We start from the raw sequence: 22,897 nt of genomic DNA, 5'->3' as shown, positions 1-22,897 counted from the left end.
CCTTGTAATTTCCTGAATGGAGATGAGAAAATTGAGACTGGAGTAGTAGTCAGGCTGAGCCAACATAAAATCTACTGGTGCATAAACTTGGGGATCTTTTTGTTTCCTGTCTGTTTGGAAAGGTCTTGGGGAAGCAGGGACTGGAATGGAAAGGGCTGAGCTACTATCCTCTTCTTATTCTGCCCCACACAAAGCCTATGAGCAGAGTGGGACAAGTCTAGCAAGAGAGAAAGGGAAAGCAGCTGTTCTCTCAGTGTATATCCATAGATATCCCAGGGTGGAGAGGATGTGCCTAAAAGCAGATCAACCTGGAGTCCTTTTGGGTGGGGAGTCAGGGAGTGATCAGGGTACACATTCAAGGAAAGGGTCCTGTACCCAGGGAAGAAAGATGCCAGCTGGTTTGAATAAAGGGGTTTCTACCTACAGCTGAGAAGTCTCTTCTTTCACCCACAGTGTTAGCTCTTGCAACCTCTGGGAGAGGAGGAACAAAGCTGGGGGAAGGAGATGGCTGGTGCCCAGGATGCCTACTACTTGTTCAGTTTCTGTGCCTGGCGGGTGGCAGATTCCATGGTGTTCATTGCAGCAATCCTTCCTTCTCCAAGGCATGAAGTCTGGTGGTTCCTAGATGGTGGTTCCTCCACTTTGGATCAAAGCTGGGCAGGATGCTGTCCACTTTGTAAAAGCAATTTGGCTGCCCCTAGAAGTGTTTGGGCAGCAATTTGCTGAGCCAGTACACTTGGCATTCCCAGTTTGCTGGCACCTTCTGCCAGAGCTTCAGAGAACATGCAAACATAGGCTACACCCCTGCCACTGAGGCCTGTGTGGATGTTGATGTAGGCCTCTGGTACCTCCTCACACAGACCACAGAGAGATAAAAGATTTTGTAGGTATTAAGTTTCAGGTTTCGCAGCATGGTGGCCTCGAGCCATTACCACTGCGCCCTCCTGGACTCTGCAAGGTAGATTAGGCATGGTCCAGAGCACCCCTGATTTAGGGGGAAGCAGCTTCTCCAGGGGGTGTTCAGAGAGATGCCAGCAGCTACTGAAAAAAGAACATGTTTCCTGGTGACAGCAGGAGAAATCTCAGCCAGTACCATAGGTAGGATGTGGTGTTTGGTGGCAAAAAACAACAACAACAACAAAAAAAACAAACCCAAAACCTATGCTGCAGTTCTGAAGTACTTTGGTCTTGGAATGAGTTGTTTTACAGCCCAAATTCTGAAAATGCCACAGGTTCTTGTCTGATGGAGCACTTGCCATTATGTTGTGAGCTTCCACTTTTCCTGACACAATGATGGCCATTGCAATAGCTTTGGCCATACAGCTTGCACCCACAAAGCCAATCTGCATCGAGGAATCCGGTGACCAGGGTAACTGGGGCATCGACACTGATACTGGGGGCGGGATTGTCGTAGACGATGACAATGTTGAAGATGAAGTTAGATACAGGGTCAAAGATGACACCTTTGTTGATGAGGCTGCTGTTGTGGTGGCTACAGCCGTGGCTGCCATGGCTGCTGTGGCTGCCCCAGCCATTTCTCTCAGGTGCTACTTCAGATGGGCAATATCAACCCCACCGAATCCAATAATTTTGAAATGATCTCTCCTGGAGCTATTTTCCAGGTCAGTGGTTTTTCCAATGGGATATTTCACATTGCCTTCTATTTTTTCATTTGTTTGAATCTGTTTTATAGAATCTTGATTTCTTATAAAGTCATTAGCTTCCTTTTGCTCCAATCTAATTTTGAAGGAATTATTCTCTTCAGTAAGTTTTTGAAATTCCTTTTCCATCTGGCAAATGCAACTTTTTAAAACATTCTTCTCCTCACTGGCTTTTTGGGTCTCTTTGGCCATTTGAGTTTTTTAAGGTTATTTTCTTCAGTCAGGCTATTGAGCTGCTTTTCATGATTTTTCTTGCATCATTCTCATTTCTCTTCCCAATTTTTCTTCCACTTCTCTTACTTGATTTTCAAAATCCTTCTTGAGCTCCTCCATGGCCTGTGATTGATTCATATTTTTATTTGGAAGTTTTTGATGCAGGGGCTTTGACTTTGTTTTCTTATTCTGGTCCTATGTTTTGATCCTTTTTGTCCCCCCAAAAAAGATTCTATGGTCTGATTGTGCTTCTTCTGTTTGTTCATCTTGCCAACCAATTACTTGACTTTTGAGCTCTTTGCCACAGTAGAACTCTGCTTCCAGAGTGGAGAGAGCTGTGTTCCAAATTTCTGGGGATTTGGCAGTTGTTGTCAAGAGCTGTTGTCAGAGCTATGAGGAGGGTGCCCTCTGTACAGCCACTGCAAGCTCTGGCACACTAGCATTCCTCATCCCAAGATCACCACCCAAGACTGCAATCCAGATCTAAGCAGGTCAAAGCAAGAGCGATTACCCTCTGAATGGTTGCTTGGTCCAGTCCAGGAGCTCCAGAGGCAGCCATAGCTGCTGTGCCACCACCACCTCTCTCCCCAGTGGCGGGGGCCAGACTGCGCTCTTCTCTCACCCTGGATCAACAGGGCTCCCCACTGACCTTTTACTTTCTCTTTGGCATTTATGGGTTGAAAGTCTGGAAACCACCACAGGTGCAAGTGGTTCACTCTCCTGAAGGCAGCTCCATCTGGTATGTGTTGCTGGTTTATGTGGGACTATGATTTGCTCCCAGCTCAGTGTGATAGACCCTTCTTGAAGGCCTGCCAGGCTACCTTCAGCGAGAGATTTGTTCCTCTCTGTCACTTTGTGGGTTCTGTAGCTCTAAAATTTGTTTAGAGTCTTTATTATTTTTATAGGTATTGGAGGTGGTTAGTGCAGGAGCTCAAGCAAGTTCCTGCTTTTACTCCACCATCTTAGCTCTACCCCAGAAGATGTCTTGAAGGAGGTAAACTTTGAGCCATGTATTGAAGTCATACAAGAGTTTTATTGTGGTGGTATTAGGAAAACATTAATCCCACTGGATAACATACATTTCCTGAAAGAAAGCAATTATAACTCCCACATGAACAAAGGCCAATGAACTCTTAAGTAGGACACTGGGATTGAAAATTAAAAACCTAGGTTATATTTTCATCTTAAATAATATTTCCATTTCTTTCATCTTTCCATTCATATCTTCATTAATGTGCTAATGAGACTATGATCTAGTTTACACTATACAGAACTTGTGTGAAAACAGAATGGGGCAATGCTGATCATATTAGATTCTTCTGGTCTTTAGATAAGAACCATAATCCTACTGGTGAAGCAAGGAACACGGCTTCATTTGGAGATGCCTGACATCCAACCAGAAGTCCGCACTCCTTTTTACTTATTTTTTTTAAAGTGCCTTATCATTTTTTTTCTGGAGCTCTATTAGTACAGAATTCCTTCAGACAACCCTGCTCAGTTACAATCTACAGCAAACCAGGTAATTTTGCAAGCTGTATTAACCCTTTCAGGTTGCTAGAGAATATTTCCAATATATTGCTTAAAACGACTTTTATTGTTGGTTATTTTTCCATAGAGGAAAAAGGACACTTAATAAATTCATTACTGGTATTTGTTTTTATCAATGGGTGTTTCTGTTTATACTTATATATCCAAACAAATTGTTTGCCTTGATTACCAGCCATTAATAATGTGTTGGCATTTTATAAGTACTTTTGAAGATCATAAGTATTGAATTTCATAGCAGGAAGCCAGAAGGCAAATATTTTTACATGGTGATACTTTTGATTAGGACATAATCCTTAATTAAACCAACAAATAATTAGTCTTGAAAATAAAAACAATACACAAAAGTACAATGAGTGTATTTCCTAATTGTCTTTTCCTGTTATGGACATTAGCTGATAGGAAGTTTTTTTACATTGTAACATCCTAGAAACTGCCCATTATACAACCCTTACCCCACCCCCCAAAACACCCCAAACCTACCTCCTTTGGGCTTGAGTTTCTTTGTTTTTCACCCTATTCTCCTTTCTTTTTTCCTCTCCTCTCCTCTCTTTTTTCCTCTCCTCTCCTCTTTCCTTTCCTCCACCTCTTCTCTTTTTGCTTTTGCTTTCATTTGCTTCCCTTTCCTCTACTTTCTTTTCTTTCTCTTTTCTCAGCAAGTCACATAACCCTTCTCAGCCTCAGTTTCCTCATGTATAAAATTTAAATAAAAAGACCTACCTCTCAGGGTTTCTATGAAGATAAAATGAGACAATATTTGTAAAGCCCTTTATGAAGTTTAAAATGCTGTTTAATGTTAGCTAATTTTATTTTTCTTCCAAGTTCTAGCCCAGCTGGGCCTTCATCACCAGAAAGTTGGTCACACATGTATGTATTATGCATGTATATATAATACATATGTATTAAATATATATACATATGTGTGTATACACATGGCCATAGTAATTCACAAAGATTGTTATATCACAAAGGAGTTTCACTGTGCAGTTTAAAAAAGAGAGAAATAGGAAATAAACCTGGAATGGTAGGATGGATTGTTGTTGTGGACTTTAAATTAAATGAGAAATAGGTGTGGGAGAGTTGGGATGAGTTTGAAGAGCCCAAAGAGGGGGTGGGGCAGAAATTGAGAGAATATTACAGGGAATCGGTAAAAAGTGGTCCTCAGAGATAACATTTGCATATATTCCACTTATGTAGGTTGATTCCTTGGGGATGATACTTTAGAGAATTACTCTATGCTGCATATATCAGGGGTTCTTGGCTTTTTTTTATATTATGGACACATTTGGCTATCTGGTAAAGCTTAAGGAATGTTTTTAAATGTATAAGAAAACACAAAGGATGATCTATCTATCTATCTATCTATCTATCTATCTATCTATCTATCTATCTATCTATCTATCTATCTATCTATCTATCATCTATCAACAAGTTCATGGACCTATGTTAAATAACCCCTGACTTATACTCTATTGACAATTGGCAGTGAGTAGTCAGATAAGACTCCTTCAAACCATGAACCAATCCTGAGGTAGCCACCTCCTCCTAGGTTAGGGCTGGAAGGTTCCAACCTAGATACACAAAAGGTGAAGGTTATTTCAAACATTGCCAGAAAAGGCCCTCAACTTCAGCTTTTTATTCAATGGAGAAATGGAGAAAAAGCATCTATGGTTATAGTGCCAGACCAGTAGCTGCTGATAGAAAATGGGAGTGGAAAGCAACTAGAGAAGAAAGGACCATTAAAAAGAAAAGACAAGGGCGGCCAGGTAGCACAGCAAGTAAGAGCACCGGCTCCAGTGTTGAGAAGACCTGGAGATCGAATCCCGGGCTCAGACACTTAGCACCCACCCAGAAACACCTGGCCGTGTAACCTTGAGCAAGTTACTTAACCCTAATTGCTTAGGGGCGGCCAGGTGGCTCAGTGAGTAAGAGCACCGGCTCCCATGTTGGGACGACCTGGAGATCGAATGCCGGGCTCAGACACTCAGCACCACACTCAGAAATAACTGGCCGTGTAACCTTGAGCAAGTTACTTAACCCAAGTTACTTATTTTTTAAGATTGCTTAAAAAAAAAAAAGAAAAGACAAAAACACAAACTGACTATGAAGATCAGAGGCAGACCTGCAAGAGAGTGACTGCTACCATCACTAAGAGGTCCCTTTAGCCTTGGGGATTTTTGGAACAGCTGACCTACCCCTGGGTTTCCAGTTAAATACAGACAATTTCACCCTCATTTATTATCTTTTAACAGAGTAGATTATGGTCAATTATTCACATACACCTGCCACAGGCTGACCAATGTACATGAGCTTACATATCTCACAAATGATTCTACCATAACATACCCAGGGCATGTAAACATCAGCACTTGAACTTTGCTCTCAGAGAGCCTTTCCCACCTATTTCCCTTCTTCTTCATGCCAGGATTTCTGTTTTCAATAGAAGATCTTCAGGGGTTATGTCCATTAATGAATTTTTTTTTGGAGGGTAATTGGGGTTAAGTAACTTGCCCAAGGTCACATGGCTAGCTTTGTGTATGTGTGTGTGTGTGTGTGTGTGTGTGTGTGTGTGTGTTAAGTGTCAGAGGCCAGATCTGAACTTAGGTCCTCCTGACTCCAGGGCCGGAGCTCTACTCACTGTGCCACCTAGCCGCCCCTCACTAATGGATTTTAATACTACCATGCACAGCAGAGCTTAAAAAACTCTTTTTAAAACAGCCTTTAAATTCCAAAATTGCTTTTTCAGAGTCTAAATGACCAGTTATTCTATAATCCTGCTTGACAACAGAATTGAAAGAAAAAGGCTTAAACTAAGCAGGAGGAATTTGGGTTAAGAAAAATTTTCTCTAATTGTTACTGAGAGGTAGTGGGGGCATACTGTATTGTGAGCTGGTCCCAAAGCCAGGAAGACATGGGGTTAATGAGGCTGCTAGGTGGTGCACTAGCTGAAGCATTAGACCCAGAAACAAGGAAGACAAGTTCAAATGCAGCCTCAGATGCTTACTGTCTGTTACCCTGGGCAAGTCACTTATCCTCTGCCTGACTCTGTTTCCTCATTTGTAAAAATGGGGACAATTATAGCACCTACCTCCCATGGTTATTGTTAGGATCAAATGAAATGACATTTGTTAAGCTTTGCAAACCTTCATGCACTGCACACATGCTAGTTTTGTCATTAAGCTTTGCCTCTGATCTCTCCTGGTTGTGAGACTCTGAGCAACTCAGATTCTCTCAGTGCTCTAGCTGGCACTTTTTTTTTTTTGAGTAGGGAAGGCAGGGCAATTTGGGGTTAATGACTTGCCCAAGGTCACAGGGCTAGTAAGTGTTAAGTGTTTGAGGTCATATTTGAACTCAGGTCTTCCTGACTCCAGGGCCGTTGCTCTATTCACAGTGCCACCTAGCCACCCCTCTAGCCAGCACTTCTTAAACTGTGGGTTGAGACCCCATATGGGGTAGAAAAAAATGTGGCAACAGTAAAAGGTCTGGCAACAACCAAAAACTAATTCAAAATCAAACCTGTAATGAATCCAAGGTGTTTCTGGCTGCATTGCCCACATAGTGCAACTTCACTTCAGTTTCAATTCTGAACACAAAGCATTCATACCTTGAACTGCACATGCCCTCAGGCCATGCAATGCCAACCAGCACTGCTGAAAGGCAAAAAGGAGTCCTGAGTGGAAAAAGTTTAAGAAGCTCTGCTCTAGGCAACTCCCTAAAGCTCTAAATTGAAAAGAAGTGCTGATCTGCATTGGAAGAGGGATTTCCTCATCTGGGAGTTACCTATGCTAATGAGACCAAAGGTCCAGTCTCTATCCTTAGTAGTTATGAAACAGAGGAATAAATGCATAATCAAAGAAATGCCATCATGGTTATATCCTCTTGAGATCTTTAGACTTCCAGAAATAAGAGTTTCTCAAATGTTTAATTTGTTTTTTAATTGTACTGTCACTTAAAGGTCATTTGAGATGGTGGGTGAGAGGGGCATACTAGAAAACAAGTAAAATTTAATGGGTGTAGGCTCAGAACAAAGATGTTTGCTGAGCTATTCCAAGTGATGACATCGGAAGAATGTTCCTGTGCAGAGAGCTAAGGAATCAGAATAAACTAACAACTGATTATGACATTTTTGAATATTAATGTTAGCAGCTGATATTCCTAGAATTTACCACATTTCATTTGCTTCTCATCCTAGATCTATGTCATTTTTTCCTATTTGTTGTTTGCATGATTTCACAGTTTTTGCGCATTTTCTTTAAACACAGTCTCCACCTTTGCACCAGAAATATACAATCTGTATCCCTTCTAAACTGTGATATTTAATCTTAAAGGTAAATATTGCTATGAATTTTACTCAGACTACTGTTGCCTATCCTCAAAGTATCTTGCTGCTTTCCTGGAGATTATTCAAGATAAGTGTGAATTTACAGAATTTTAAAGAAGTTAGGAAATGCCAAAAGTAAAAAAAAAATTATTCATGTGACTACAAATTCATTTTTCATTATTGTATGTTAGCAACATTTGATTTTTGAGTTTCACTATATTTAATAAATGTCTTTTTCATTAGTTTTTTTAACATCTTCTGAGTTCTGAAATTTCTAAATCAGAGGGGCACTAAGCATCCAACTGTGCCTAGCTTTCTCTTTACAGACTGTACAGAAATTGAACTAACATCAGGCACATATAGGTCCTGCTCTCTGTGAGTCAGTCTTGTAAATATAGTAGATTACATATTCAGGATGACCCAAACCTACAAATGAGCCTGCCCCTCCCCACCCCCCACCGCCCCCTCTCCCACCCCCTTTGTCTCTATGTCTCCGTCTCCAGGAATATGTATCTCCCTCCTCCCTTAGAAATCCAGGTAAAAGGCCACAGGGAATTTGAATAATCCTCATTTCTTCAGGAGGTTTCCTGGAGGACAGTGAGACAATGAGGAAAAGGTTAGGTTCTTTTTTGCCTCTAGACCTTGGGTCCTTTTTTGTGTGTGTGTCATGGACCTCTTTGGCAGTCTGATAAAGCCTATTAATCCCACTGCTGAATCATGATATAAAATAAATAGGATGACAGAGGAAATACATTTTATTGAAACATAGCTATCAAAATATATTTAAATATCACGGACCCCAGATTAAGAATCCCTGCTCTAGAATCATGGGAGGTGCTGATGCATGTGGGAGTCACAGAGTCAAGGTGTTGGGGAAGAGGTGCCATTAAATTTAAAAATTAACTGTAGACAAGTTGAAATTGGGGGAACAGACTTATGAGTATTGGGAAAGGTAGTTTTTGACTTCTGGGAGACCTTTTGTGTTAGGGCTGGTGTTTTGGAACCTTAGTACAAGAGAAAACTTCTAAAATAGAGACCCTAGAATTGCATTTTTGAGCTGATAAACATTTGGGAATCTTAGAGATGGAGAGTCACTTCTTTAGGGAAAAGAAATAATCACCATCTTTTGGAGTCTAAGGAGAACTTCAGGAAGCAGGAATAGTATATCTAGTGAAATAGGACATTGGAAAAGACCAAAATGGGAAACTGAATCCAGTAAAGCAGCCAGGGAGATTTGCTGAGAAGTGGTTGAAGTTAAAGTCCCAGATCCAATAAAGCATGAGGGATGGAAAAAGGGACTAGGATATTGAGTAATAAACATTGACATCCCTTGAAAATTAATGGAGATATAAGTTGTAGGAAAAGTGATAGCCATGAAGGTGTACATAAATATGAAGAAAAACCCTCACTAACAACAACCCCATCCTGGGTGCGCTTTGCTGAAGACTTATCCAGTACAACATTTCAAATGATTAATATTATATTAGCCTTTTGGGAGGAACTGCTCACTGATGGGTATTGTTATTGTCTATGATCATTGCAATATCTTTTTTTTCATTGACTTATAAATTAGCCTGTCTATGCTTTGATACTTTTGAATATATATTTCTAAGAGCTGGTGATTAAAACCTAAAGTACGCCATAGATGTTGAAATTCCTAGATTGTCTGGGTGAGCCAATAAGTTAGTAGTAGCCCAAAACATGCCTGGATCATTTATGTCATGAGTAAGTCACAGACATAAGGATAGATAGATAGATAGATAGATAGATAGATAGATAGATAGATAGATAGATAGATAGATAGATAGATAGATAGAGGTAGATAAGTAGATAAAGGCAGATAGATAAATAGATGTAAATATAAATGGGCACAAGATATTTATTAAATACTTACTTTGTGTCAAGCATTCTGCTAAGCACTGGAGATACAAATAAAAGTAAGCAATATACTCTTTACCCTCAAAGATTTTAAATTTTAACGACAGAAGACAATATAAAAGAGAATTGGAAAAGGAAGGGGGGAAGGGTATGGAAAGCTCATGGGAGCTGGAGAAGTCCAGAGCATGTATTGAACTGAGAATGAAGTGAGTCTGTCTGGGGTAACTAATGAAAGGCTAGTCTGGCTTGGGGACTCATCAATCAGGAGAATGGATCTCAGGGTGCAGGTATCTCCAGGCTGGAGATGCTGCTGCTAGGAGGTAGAGAAGTACAAAGAATGGATCTATCTGGGAGGGAAGTGAGCGTGGCTGGGGCCTCTCATGAAGGATTTGAAGCTATAAAAGAGACCCTATGGGGTCATCTAGTCCTGTCCTCTCATTTTAGTTCTTAGGGGCAGACAGGTAAAATGACGTGCCCCAAATCACAAAGGAAGGAAGGAGAGGAGCTGGCATCTGAACCCCCATCTTCTGACTCCTTAATATAATAATTTGATACCACAATCTTACCCTGACTCCCTTACTAGGAGGGTGGCAGTATGAGAACTGCATTTAGGAAGATAAATGCAGTTTGAAAAAGTCTACAAATTCACCTTTGTTCTGAACTTCCTTTTACTTATTTTTAGCTCAAATATAGTTTTCAGCTCTGTGACAAGTGTTGTGGTTATTGTTGTTTTTTGCATGCTAAAAACAGCATCAAAACTGATCCAGATTAACCTTTAAATCATTCAAACTTGTCATTGGCTTAGTTCAAAATGTTGACTATGTCTTCATCTTGGGAGATACAGAGCATCCCTTGTTAGATTTCTGTTTCTCTCTCTACCTTGTAGATCTGATTTTATGCACTGTTGTGAAAGGGGGAAAAATAGGACTGTGGCTGTATCTTAACAACAGGAACTAAAGCCACCTTTTATTTCAAAATCTTTAGAGTGTTTTTAGACAAAAGCCTATTGGTTGTTGCTGAGGTTGATTTATAACTAACGTCTCTTTAAGTCTTTAAACCAGGCTTTCCCCCTGCCTTACTTGAATCCATGGTATATAGCAATACCATACCATAGATAGTGCCATACTTCAAACCAATGTTAAATAATGATGAAGATAGAATGGGAGATGTTGTAGTATAAACAATATGGTCCCTGTGAACAGTAACAGAACTCTCACTCATCAGCATAGAGATCATAATTATATTCATGGGACCTGATGAGGTCACTAAGTGTAGCATAGAGGGAGAAGAGAAAGGGACCCAGGTCAGAACCCTGAGGGATACCTATAGCATGATCTGGAGGAGAGTCAAGACATGGAGACAGAGAAGGAATGGTCAGAGAAGTAGGAGGAGAACAAGGAAGGAATGGCGTGCCCAAAACTTAGGAAGAAGAGAGTATCAAGGAGGACATGATGATCAATAATAACAAAGGCTGAAAAGATGTTTCTGAGAATAAGGATTAAGGAAAATCCACTGGATCTGACCAGTAAGAGATTGATGATATCTTTAGAGAGAGTATTTTTTTCATTTAAAAAAATTCTTTATTTTTCTTGAGGAACCAGTTTTGTGGAATGATAAACTTGGAAGTCATATTATAAGGGGTTGAGAAGAGAGTGAGAGAAGAGAAAGTGGAGGCACTTATTGTAGATGGCTTTTTCATAGACACAGAGGGTAGAAGAGATATAGGAATAGATAGTGGCAGAAGGCAAAATAGAGGCATAAGATGGGGAAGACGGGAGAAAAGGGAGCTCATGGCTTCAATTTTTCAGTAAATTAGGAAGCAAGGTTCTTGGCTGAGAATGTAGGGGAGGGGAACCATGGGAGGTTTTAGGAAGCTTGAAAAGGTATAGTAGGATGGCCTAGCAACAGTGAGGGCTCAGTTGAGGCTGTTGTAATATAAATCTGTATTGGAATCAGAATGGTTGCATGATTTGTCCCACCTTCATTCAGCAGCACATATGTTAGGAGTAAAGACAGAAGATGGTGAGAGTGATGCAAGGCTGAGCCTTGGCAAAATGATGGGGGCACTAGGGATTCAAGAGAGGAGGACAGAGCAGAGTTGAATTGGATTGCAAGGGGTCAAAATGGAGGAAAGAGGAGAGAGTAGTTAGGCCAGGGGAGAAGTCCTGGGAGAGAATTGAGGGGACAAGGGATTAGAGGTCACAGTGCTGATGAAGAGTAGGGTTTTGTGGAGGGAAGAGGTGAAAAGTCAATATATTATGGTCAGACAAAGCAATTTCAGAATTCTTGGTACATTTGTGGGTGATGGGAAGATCAAGGGTATGGCCATCTCTTTTATGGTTGAAGTAGGGAGAAGAAATGACTAATGGGAAATGAGTAGGTTGAGAAACTGCATGGTAACAGTTTCAGGGAAAGTGAATATGTATGTTGGAGTCCCCTTCCCCCAGTCCCTCCTGAAGGCAGGAGTTTGGGGAAGTGAGAAAAACTGTGAGCCATACAGCAAATTTGTTGAAAAAGGAGGGAGGTCTGACTTGGCAGTCTGGAGACAATAGCTACCAGGATTTGGATTGAGTAGTAGGTATTATGAGCATGAACCTCAAAGCAAGAAAGGTTACTGAGTGATGGAGGTATGGAGAGAACCTGGAAGTGGCAATGGTGAGCAAGGAGCATTCCAACTTCCCAGCTTTGACCAGTCAGCCAAGGGGAATGAGTGAAGGTGAAGCCTAGAAATAGTGGTCAGGGAGAAGGCACCATCAGTGAAGCCAGATTTTAGTAATAGCTAGTAAACAAAAGCAGTGAGAAAGGAAAAGATTTAAAATGAAGGGAACCTTGTTGCCTATGGAACAGATATTTCACAGGGCACAAAGGAAGAACTGAGTTGTATTTGGTTGAAATTACGGGGTGGGAGGGTTGAGGGGGATAGGAATTAGGAATTGGGTGGTGGCAGGTGGGGAATAGAGTTTGAATGATGACCTATAGGAACTCAAAATCACTGTTATGTGAAGGCTATGATCAGGTGAGAATGTTTATCATTGCACGGAGGGTGCTACTGCACTCCCCAAAAAGCCTGGAGATCAGCTGGAGACAAATGCAACATGAGATGGTGAGATGGGAAGCACAGTCAGATAATCTGATGAGAGGTCCTGCTTCACTATTCTTCTCTTCTCTGAAAGTTGAAGAATAGACAGAAGAGGGGAGATGGAGGAGAAGGAAGTTGAACCTACACAGCAGAGGAAAGAAGCCCCAGTCACCACCAACATTCCACTTCCTCTTTCCTCAAGGGTACAGGTGCATCAGGAGACAGAAGGCTTGAGGTCAAAGGGGAGGCACCTCTTTGCACTGAGGGTTCTCCATATCCCAGATGGGGGATCAGGCAGACAACAGGAGTTGGCAGTTGCCTTGTTCTGGCACATGGCACAACTTCCACAGATGGAAGTCATTGCTTTGGGGCAGATGGAAGACACTTGGCCAGACCTAGTCCCTGTCTGGCCCAGCCTGACCCTTGCCACTTTTCCTCAGGGGATATGTTGAACCCAGCAGGAGATGGAAAGCATGTGGATATTTCATATTTTATCTTCATTCCATATACTAATAATTTCCAGGACACATAGCAAAGGAGATCAAAATCACACGGGGACAGGATGAGGGAGGGAACTATTATTCTGTCTATCACTGTTATGTCATTTTCAGTCATGTCAAAACCTTCATGACCTCATTTGGGGTTTTCTTGGCAGGGATACTAGAGTGGCTTGCCATTTCCTTCTCTAGCTCATTTTACAGATAAGGAAACTGAGGCAAAGATGCTTAAATGACTTGCCCAGGGTCACACAGCTAGTAAGTACCTGAGACCAGATTTGAACTCAGAAAGATGAGTGTTTTTGACTCCAGACCTGGCAGTCCCCTACTGTGCCACCTGGTTGTCCTCTGTCTGCCACTAGAGTTGTGCTAAGAATTCTTTCTGTGAGCCCACAGAAGATGAGCTTAAAACATGACACTTTTATTCAACTACAGAAAACAGTTCTTTAATCCACCATTATAATAGTTTGTAGAATATTAGTTATAAAATCATAAGAGGATACTGACTTGTCCCAGTACTATTTGTATCTGTTTTCTTTGACATAGATGGTAATGATGATGATTATACGAAATGAAATTCAAGAAGTTGCATGGCATTATTTCAGATTGAAAAAAAAAATGAGCATTTCCTGGATATTTACAGAAGTACAATCAAGTGACTAGTGTGATTCACCAGAAGCTCTCTGTCTTTATAAGCTAGCAGAAAAAACAATCCCTGTCCTGCAATGACAAACTTCCAAGTGTCCTTAAGAATCAATAAATAACCTGTGTGGGATCTGGGGCATCATTATAGGGAGAAGTGTTATCCACATCCACCCAAACATCGATCCATAAGCACTTAAGAACAGAATTTTTTAATAAATGTTTAATAGATGTTTCCATAAAAAAAGATAAGAATGAAATAGCAACAATAAGAATGACAAATCCACTGGATGGGTGATGTTGTTTTCTAGGAGCTTTGGAGTTCTTTCTGTTCTTCTTGACTTGAAATTCCTTTGACCTGAAAACAGTACTTACCAAATATGTACAGACATGGCCTGATGGCTAGAATTATACCCCAGAAGCTCATTACTTTTCATATACTGAAATAAAACAGAAACCTAAACCATAACCACAGATCCCTAAATGTTCTGGAGAATAGATTGTGCTAACACCAGACCATTATCATGGATCGAACTGTTGCTTATCATTGCCTGGACATAACACCAATCAATAGCAAATCAAGGAACTTTTTAATAGATGTCAAATACTCATAATACACCAGCTACATATTATGAGTTCCAAAATGAGAGCAAAAGCTTTCAAAATACAGAAGGCCAATAAGAGGAGATCTAAAGCATATAGGCAGAAGATAAGGTGCATCCTTATTGTCCTGTCTGCTCCTGGACTTGTGCTGAGGATGCTTGCAATGAGTCTACAGAGGACAAGATTACAGCCCACTGCTTTTATTCAACTACAAAAAAGCACTTATCTTGTCCAGTTGTTCAATAGTCTGTAAAACATTAAACATAAAAGAATAATAGAATAATTGGCACAATGAATAGAGCACTGGCCCTGGAGTCAGGAGGACCTGAGTTAAAATCTGGCCTCAGACACTTAACACAAAATGTGTGACCTTGGGCAAGTCACTTAACCCCAATTGCCCTCCAAAAAGCAAAAAATAAAGAATAATAGAGTAGTTACTTGTCTCAGGACTATTTATATCTGAAACCTATTGAAAAAAGGTGAGAATGATAATAATAATATCTTTGGGTGGGGTCCAGACCTATAACTTTATTGGGAAAGAACAATTCTAGGGAAGGAATCCTTTTTTTTTAACCAATGTACATTTGTGACTGCTCTACAGCTATAGAGAGCTACCTGGGGGTTCTGAGAAGTTAAACAACTTGAAACAACCAGCATGTGTTAGGGTGGGAACTGAACACAGGTCATCCTGGCTCTGAGACCAGGTTTCCATTCACTATATCACATTGCATCTCAACCACAGAGCAATGACAACAGCTCAGATACATTTTACAGTTTTCCAAACCACTTTCCTTTCCACAACCCGATTGATCATCAGGTTAGAAAGTATTGGAAGCAAGCTTTGCACTTAGTTCTTTTAAAGCCATTAAACAATTTCCTTTAGGGAAAGCCTGTTTCTCCACTTCCCAAGGGTGAGTAATGAACTGTTTCATGGTAGAGTGTAAGAGATCTAGCCAGCACCATGTGAAAACAAAACTCTATGGAGGGTAAAACACTGTGCCTTGTATGCCAGCTTCTCACTGACTTTTTCAGAGGGCACTAAGGTGCAGCATCTCACCTATAGTCATGGATAATTGAAATTGAAATTTAGCTCTTCTTAAAAAAATTAGAGCAACTTTTTGTTGTGGCAAAGAATTGGAAATGGAGATGATGCCCATCAATTGGGGAATGTCTGAACAAGTCATTGTATGTAACTGTAATGGAATACTGTTGTGCCATAAGAAATGATGAGCAGGCAGATTTCAGAAAAACCTGGAAAGACTTATGTGAACTGATGCCAAGTGAAGTGAGCAGAACCAGGAGAACATTGTGCACAGTAACAGCAACATTGTGCAATGACCAAATTTGATAGGTTTGGATCCTCTCAGCAAATGCAATGATCTAAGACAATTCCAAGGGACTCATGATGGAAATGCTATACACATGCAAAGAAAGAACTATGGAGATTGAATGCAGACTGAAGCAGACTATTTTCATTTTTTTGTTTTTTATTTCTCATGATTTTCCCATTTTGTTCTGATTCATCTTACACAACATGACTAATATGACTGTACATGTATAACCTATGTCAATTTGCTTGCCCTTTTGGGGAGGGGAGAGCAGAGTGAGGGAGAAAAAGTTGGGAACTCAAAGTCTTATAAAAGTGAATGTTGAAAGCTATCTTTGTATGCTATTGGAAAAACTAAAATATTATTAAGTGGGAAAAATTAGAGCAAAATTATTAATTTTTTTGAAACTTTAGTAATTGAGCATTGATGGGCTTCAACACAAATGAAACAGGATGTATTAGCACTAACTCTTAAAGATCTTGTGAATTTCTTCCTTGTGTGATTAGATAAGCATACAGAAAGACATTTAATTCATTATGGAAAGGATCTGTGGTTTCTCCCAAGTGCACATGCCCTTCCTTGGCATAGAAACCACTTCTCTACAATTTAAGAGATGACTTTCATGAATTGCTATACCTGAAGGAAAAAAAATCATCAGCTAGTAACCAACCTGTAAGCTAGGAAGAGACTTTAGAATCATCAAGCACAACCCCTGTATTTTATAGATGAGGAAACCAATGCCTAAAGTGGTTAACCCCTGCCCAGGTCACACAGTTAAGTAAATAAAATAATATTTGAAGCCAGGCCTTTTTGATTCACCCTAGCGTTCTATCCACTATGCCATGCTATCTTACTAGTGAAGAATTGATCTCAGAACTTAGGACAGTTTGGATGACTGCCACACAGTGTGTTTCCAGGTCCATATTCAAAGTCTTTCTAAATTGGAAGAACCTACAATAACTTATATGCTGCTGGCCTACTCTTGGATGACCCAAGGTTACCTCCATATGACAACGAGGCACCAGAGCAATGCATTAGCAGAAAATCAGAAAGAAAATTTGATAGGAAACCAGATTATTTAATATACAAACTAAAAATACTGCATTTTGTAATTTTTCATTTAATATCTTCCCCCTTGCTTCCCTCCCCCTTCTTTCCCTACTTCACTGTTTCCTCCTCTCCTCTCCTTTCCTTTCTTTCTTTTCCCTTCTTCTGAATACATTATTATTTATTATTTTTAGTGGATGCCACATACTTATGACCTTAACTAACAAATGCCTAATTTGCATAGAGGTACACTTCCATCAGAAATATTTACTATATCTTTTTCAGTGCCTTGGGATATAGAACTTATGCATGCACACACTTTAAATCACTACTGGGCCATCCATCATCCAGCAATGAAAAGTTGTCTCTTTTGAAACATCATTGTCTCTATGGTTTTTGTTGGAGCCTTATGAGTGACTTTAATGGCGACATTTTCTGTAGAGAGAAAGTAGGGAGACAATATAGTAACTTGCACGTATCCACTCTTGGCATCAAAATATTTCCTAGCCTGGGCAAATTAGGCCCCATGATGCAGATAAGTAGGAAGTTAGACAGAATGTGCATGTAGACGGTGAAACACAATTTCTTAACTACTCTAAAGGGAGGTGGTGATTGAGGGAGGTGGGGGAAAAGGAGGAGTGTTGATTGTCAAGAGTTAAGTCAAGAAGATGCTGGAGTGATATATAGCAGGAAGGTAGTTGCAAAGGTGCTTTAAACACTGGTACATTAAGAGGGAATTATAACAGATTAGCAGGCTATTGGGCTGCCTTATGCCCCAGAAGGGACGTCGGTGTAAGAGGCAGTCAGCCCCAGATGGGGATGTAACTGGAAGTACAGTCACAGGGAGTGAGCAGTGGTGATTCAATGGGCCAGCTGCTATACCTTCAAGTAGATTTGTGGACAAGGAGCAAAGTGGGACTTTCTTCTGAAGCAGCTACATATCCTAGGCAGTCTGCTTATTAACTGGTCGGCATTTCTCCTTTATGTCTAAGTACAATTTTTATTGCAGTGGTACAGGGAGAGAGTCAGAGATTTATTAGGCATTTACTATGTGTCAGGCACTATTATGAGTGTTAAGGACACAAAGACAGGCAAAGACATGGGCCTTGACCTCAAGTAGCTCTAATATTAATGAGAGAAACAACCTGTAAACAGCTACATACATAAATACAGCACAAAAAAATGTAAAATACATTTTGTACATAAAATGCATATTTAGTATAAATGAATGGCAATTTCAGTTGAAAGGGACTACCAGTGAGGGGGTAGTCTGGAATGACCTGAGGACTGAGGAAGGTCTCTTGTATATGGTAGAATTTGAGTTGAGTCTTGAAGAAAATCAGCAAGACCAGAAAGCAGAGGGGAGAAGTGACAGTAATCCAGGCATGCAGGACAGCCTGTGAAAAGGCAGGGGGATCTGGAGATGGAGTATAGTGTGCAAGGTACCGCAAGAAGGTCAGTGTCCCTAGAGTACTCACAGAGAAATAAAGTATTTCCTCACTCACTGTTGTGTATTGACTGGCTGGCTCGAGAGTAGTATGTAAGATGCCAGCTGAGCTCAGTTGCTCATCTACTCACGTGGGGAATAAGATAATCTTCCGAATCTTAACCCTCCCTCTCCCTCCCCACCAAAGGAAGGAGGGAATGTGATTTTACTTCCATGCATATCTCTATGACCACAGCCTAGAGAAGGCAGATGTTGAGGGGATCTATTATTTGGATGAAATATTTGACTTATTTTGGGTGGTTCTAGAGGGTCTCCTTGGCTTCTTTCAAGTCCTAGATAACTTATAGGAGGCGTTTCCAATCCATCTTGGTTGTAGGGCCTTCTCTCTGCTGAGTCTTTCAAACATACTTTGTTTATCTAGTTTGTTTGTACATGGTTATTTGTCTTTGCCTCCCCAGCACTTAGCACACCGTTTGGCAAACAGCAGGCATTTAGTAAATATTTATTGACTGACTGACCAATGAGAAGCTTTAAGAGGACAGTAGAAGCTACAGAGAGACAGATTCTGTCTTAATGCAAAGATGTAATTGTCTAAAAATTTCCAAAAACTTAATTGTCTAAAAATGCAGTAAGTTGCCTTGAGAGGTAGTGAGGTTTGGTGATAGGCTATAGAAAGATGGAAAACAACACAATCCCTGTCCTCAAGGGGTTTATTATCTAGTGGGAGAATGGAATAGGACACAGAAATAACCATAATGTAAGGTAGAGTATATGGTAAATGTAGAAGAAGTCAAGCAGGGTATCATGAAAAATTGTTAGGAAGGAGCTTTTGTTTCTATGGAACCTGAGCTGTATCTTGAAGGACAAAAAGCACAGCAAAATTTAAGGACTCTTTTGCCTCTAAAAATTCATGGTTTTGTCCTGTAATTTTCTAGAGGCATATCTTCCCATAACAGTCACATAGTACTGGGTGCATACAAAGTTAGCACATCCTAAAAGAGGGTTTAACACAACTGAGGCAGTCATAGCTTAATTCTACCTAGAGTAAAGGAGGCTGGGTGCTGCTGGGATGGCTTCAAAGGTACACAAAGCTATGCTTCCCTCAAGGGAAAAGTGAATCTTTTCCTCTTATGCCTTCTGCTGATGTCCTCCCTATCTGGATCCACTTGGGGTTAGCATCTGCCTTCAGGGAGGAGGAGAGTGAATCACAACTCATACTGACATAATGCTTTAAGGTTTATAAAATGCTTTCACTACCAACAGTCTAGTTAGTGAGAGAAAAGTATTATTATCCCCCTTTGAGCTATAAGGAAACTGAGGCACAGGGAAGTTAAGTGTCTCCCAGAGCTAGTAAGAAATCAGAACCAAGATGTCCTGCCTCAGGGTCTATTATCCTTTCTATCTCCCATACTGCTTTAGAATAATTTACATTCATTTAAGTTCTTTAAGTTCTACAAAAGGCTTTTCTCACAACAAACTCATTAGGTATTACTGCTGCCAAGAAGTTCTGAGAATTTACCAGACTTGCCCATAATCTGATTCTAAACTCCCTTACTCTATTTGGGTGATTACACCATATTAAGGGATGTGGGGGAGAAGAGAGAAGAAGGAGGCAAGATTAAGTCAGAGAGATACTGGAACAATATAGTGGGGGATATAATTGCAAGGGTGCTTAAACATTGGCACATAAGAAGGAAATATAACAGATTGACATATCATTGGGGTGCCATGTGCCCCCCCAAATCATAGCAGCGTTAGAGGTAGTCAAAGCCCCAAATGGGGCCATAATTAGGAGCATGGTTACTGGCTGTGAGCAGTAGTGATTCAACCGACCTACACCTTACAGTAGATTTGTGGAGAAGGAAGCAAGGGAGAAGGAACCACATTTCTCTTGAGGTTGGTAGAGTAGAATAACAAATCCTTAGAGTTAGAAGAAACCTCTGAAATGATTTAGTTCTATTAGAACTCAAGGAGGAGCTCCAGGCTTTGACAAGGTTAGCAGAATATGACTAAAGGGGTCAGCAAGATCAATGTCAGTTTGGTAGCAGAGATGACAGAGTGCTGGAGCCAAGCTTGAAGGGTTCCAGAGAGCTGATTGTTAAATTTTCAGAGTGAGAATTTATACTACCACCACTAGAAGTAGACAAATGCTACAAATTAGGATTTGATTTATTGTTAACTGTCTAGATTTGAGAAAGTGATAAAGTGTAAATAATGAAGTCTAGAGTTAAAGGTGTATCTTACATGTACATTCCCCTATCCCTAGCCAGTTAAACATTTACCAGACTTGAGATGAGCTGGCTAACAGACTACTCAGATCTTGGGGGAGAGAGAGGGGGGGCAAGGGAAGGGAATAAGCATTGAAATAGCACCTATTATGTCCCAGGCACTGTGCTAAGTACTTTACAAATATCTCATTTGATCCTCACTGGGAGGTAGGTGTTAGTGTCCCCACTTTACAGATGAGAAAATTTGAGGCAAACAGAGGTTTAAATGACTTGTCCAGGGTCACACAGATAATTCATATCTAAGGTTACATTTGAACTCAGGTCTTCATGATTCCAGGCCTAGTACTCTGTCCACTGTGCTGCCTAGCTGCCTAGGAAACTAATCTGGTGAAATCAATAAAACACACAGGAGAGAATTTGGCCCCAAAGTAAATTTGGGGAATGAAAAACAGCCATAATAAGGCAGCCAGGTAGTAATTTAGAGGCAAATCCAGGACTATAGGGGAGATTTGGGGGAAGCAGAGAGTTTCTATGTTAGACCACCCCAGTTTATTCAATCATTCCTCATATTCCATGGCTTCCCAAACCTTCACTATTCTTATTGTCCTCTTTCATAGGTTCTCTGTTTTGCTAGTCTCCTTTAAAATGCAGCACTTGGAACTGAAATACAGTTTTAAATTAGGTCTGATTGGAACAGAGTACAGCATATTACTATTTCTTTGATCTAGATAATGATCTAAGTGCAATCTAACATTATTAGCTTCACATTTTTTTAAAGCAGCTGTGCCATACTGTTGGCTCATCTTGAACTTATGGTCACCTAAGATCTCTAGGACTTTTTCACATAAACTTCTGTCAAGCCAGTTCTCTGCCATCCTGTAGAGGTTTTTTTTTTTTTTTTTCCCTGAGTCTACATGTAAGAACTTACATTTATCCCTATTAAATGTCATCTTGTTGGTTTCCACTCATTTATCTACCCTGTTAAAATCACTGTGAACCTTGATTCTGTCATTTATCATATTAACTATCCCTTTCAGCTTTGTGTTACCTGAAATTCAGATAAGCATGACTTTTATGTATTCCACTGATTTGATGAACAGGGTAAGGCTAAAGACTAACCTCTGTAGCATGTCCTAAGAGACCTATCTCTAACTTGACATCAATCTATTAACAGGCACACATTGGGTACAGTAATTCAACCAGTACGGAATCCTCCTAATTGTGCTTTCATCCAACTCAAATTTCTCCATAACATCTACAAGGATATCATGAGATAATTTTTCACATACCTTGATGAAATCCAGGCACACTTTAATCTACCAGGACCTCCTTGTACCCGTCCAGTAACCCTATCAAAAGTAGGAAATGAGTTAGAACACAATAACTATTAAGAATGAGATATTGTGCAATGCAGAATTAACCAGCAAACCTTTTTTAAAACTCGGTCCAGACTCATTGAATTATAGAAAAGAATTGAGTTAGATACACTCAGAATTTAGACTAATTTCTATATTACATGAAAGAATGAAGAATAAGCACATCGAGGTAAACAATTCAAATGTGCTCCAATTGGGAATATTAAGAAGAAAATGCCTTTTTAATGTCTGTAATCACAAGAAAATGATGAACTAGCAAATTAAGGTGTTTTATGCTGGCATAATGAATTAGATTATTTAAAATCCCCAGGGACCAGAGACTCTATTTGGTTTTTTATTGCTATTAAAAATTGAAAGAACTCCCCTGCTCCCCACCACCCAACTAAAGAAAGTTATAAACATGATTTGTACAACAGAAGTAATAAAGGCAATATCGTGTGTGTGTGTGTGTGTGTGTGTGTGTGTGTGTACTCAAGCAAAACTGGGTATTTGTACTTCTCATACGAGTCAAGAAAAAACTTCTGCAATCCTAACTAAGAATTCTGGGAGTTGTAGTCCTGGAGGGGCAGAATTCTCTTCCACCTGGTAGAGATTAGATTTATTGTGAGCACTGAGCTCACATTGGACTTGAGAGATGCTGAGAGTTTGGTATGAGTCTGAAGAATGGAGAGAGGAAACAGAGTCATAAAGGGAGCATCCTTTCACTTGGAACAACTGTGGCAATGTGATGCTAATGAAGTCCCTTCAGGCAACTCACAGTGTGGATCCCAGGAATAAGGTTTTAAGGTCTGTGCTCTACTAAATTATTGACCAAGATTCCAGAGGATTGACAGAGAAGAGTGCTACCTACTTTATGACAAATAGATGATGAACAAATATGCAAGGATATTGGACACGTTCAGGAGTGACCTATGTAGGGAATTGTTTTACTTGATCATGCTTAAGTGGTGCAGGGATTATACAATTTTTTTCTATCATCTATCTGTCTATCTATCTATCTATCTATCTATCTATCTATCTATCTATCTATCT

At 40.2% G+C, this 22,897-nt stretch overlaps 1 protein-coding gene and 1 pseudogene across 2 annotated transcripts in view; both read right to left on the bottom strand.

The window, feature by feature from the left end:
- Nucleotides 1–22,897, bottom strand: part of B3GALT1 (beta-1,3-galactosyltransferase 1) — a 747,684-nt gene that overhangs the window by 315,801 nt on the left and 408,986 nt on the right. For both annotated transcript variants that reach the window (XM_069079721.1, XM_069079720.1), the window contains exon 5: nucleotides 21,779–21,838. The gene's annotated coding sequence lies outside the window, so the exon portion shown is untranslated. The remainder of the gene's footprint in view (nucleotides 1–21,778; nucleotides 21,839–22,897) is intronic.
- On the bottom strand, nucleotides 73–1,535 carry LOC138154984 (pyrroline-5-carboxylate reductase 3-like; annotated as a pseudogene).

The sequence above is a fragment of the Petaurus breviceps genome, unplaced genomic scaffold, assembly GCF_028583685.1.
Source record: "Petaurus breviceps papuanus isolate PSGF00001 unplaced genomic scaffold, PetGlider_PUasm1.0 91133, whole genome shotgun sequence".
NCBI lineage: Eukaryota > Metazoa > Chordata > Mammalia > Diprotodontia > Petauridae > Petaurus > Petaurus breviceps.
Note: the sequence above shows the minus strand (reverse complement) of the source record. Positions and strands in the feature narration are given on the sequence as shown.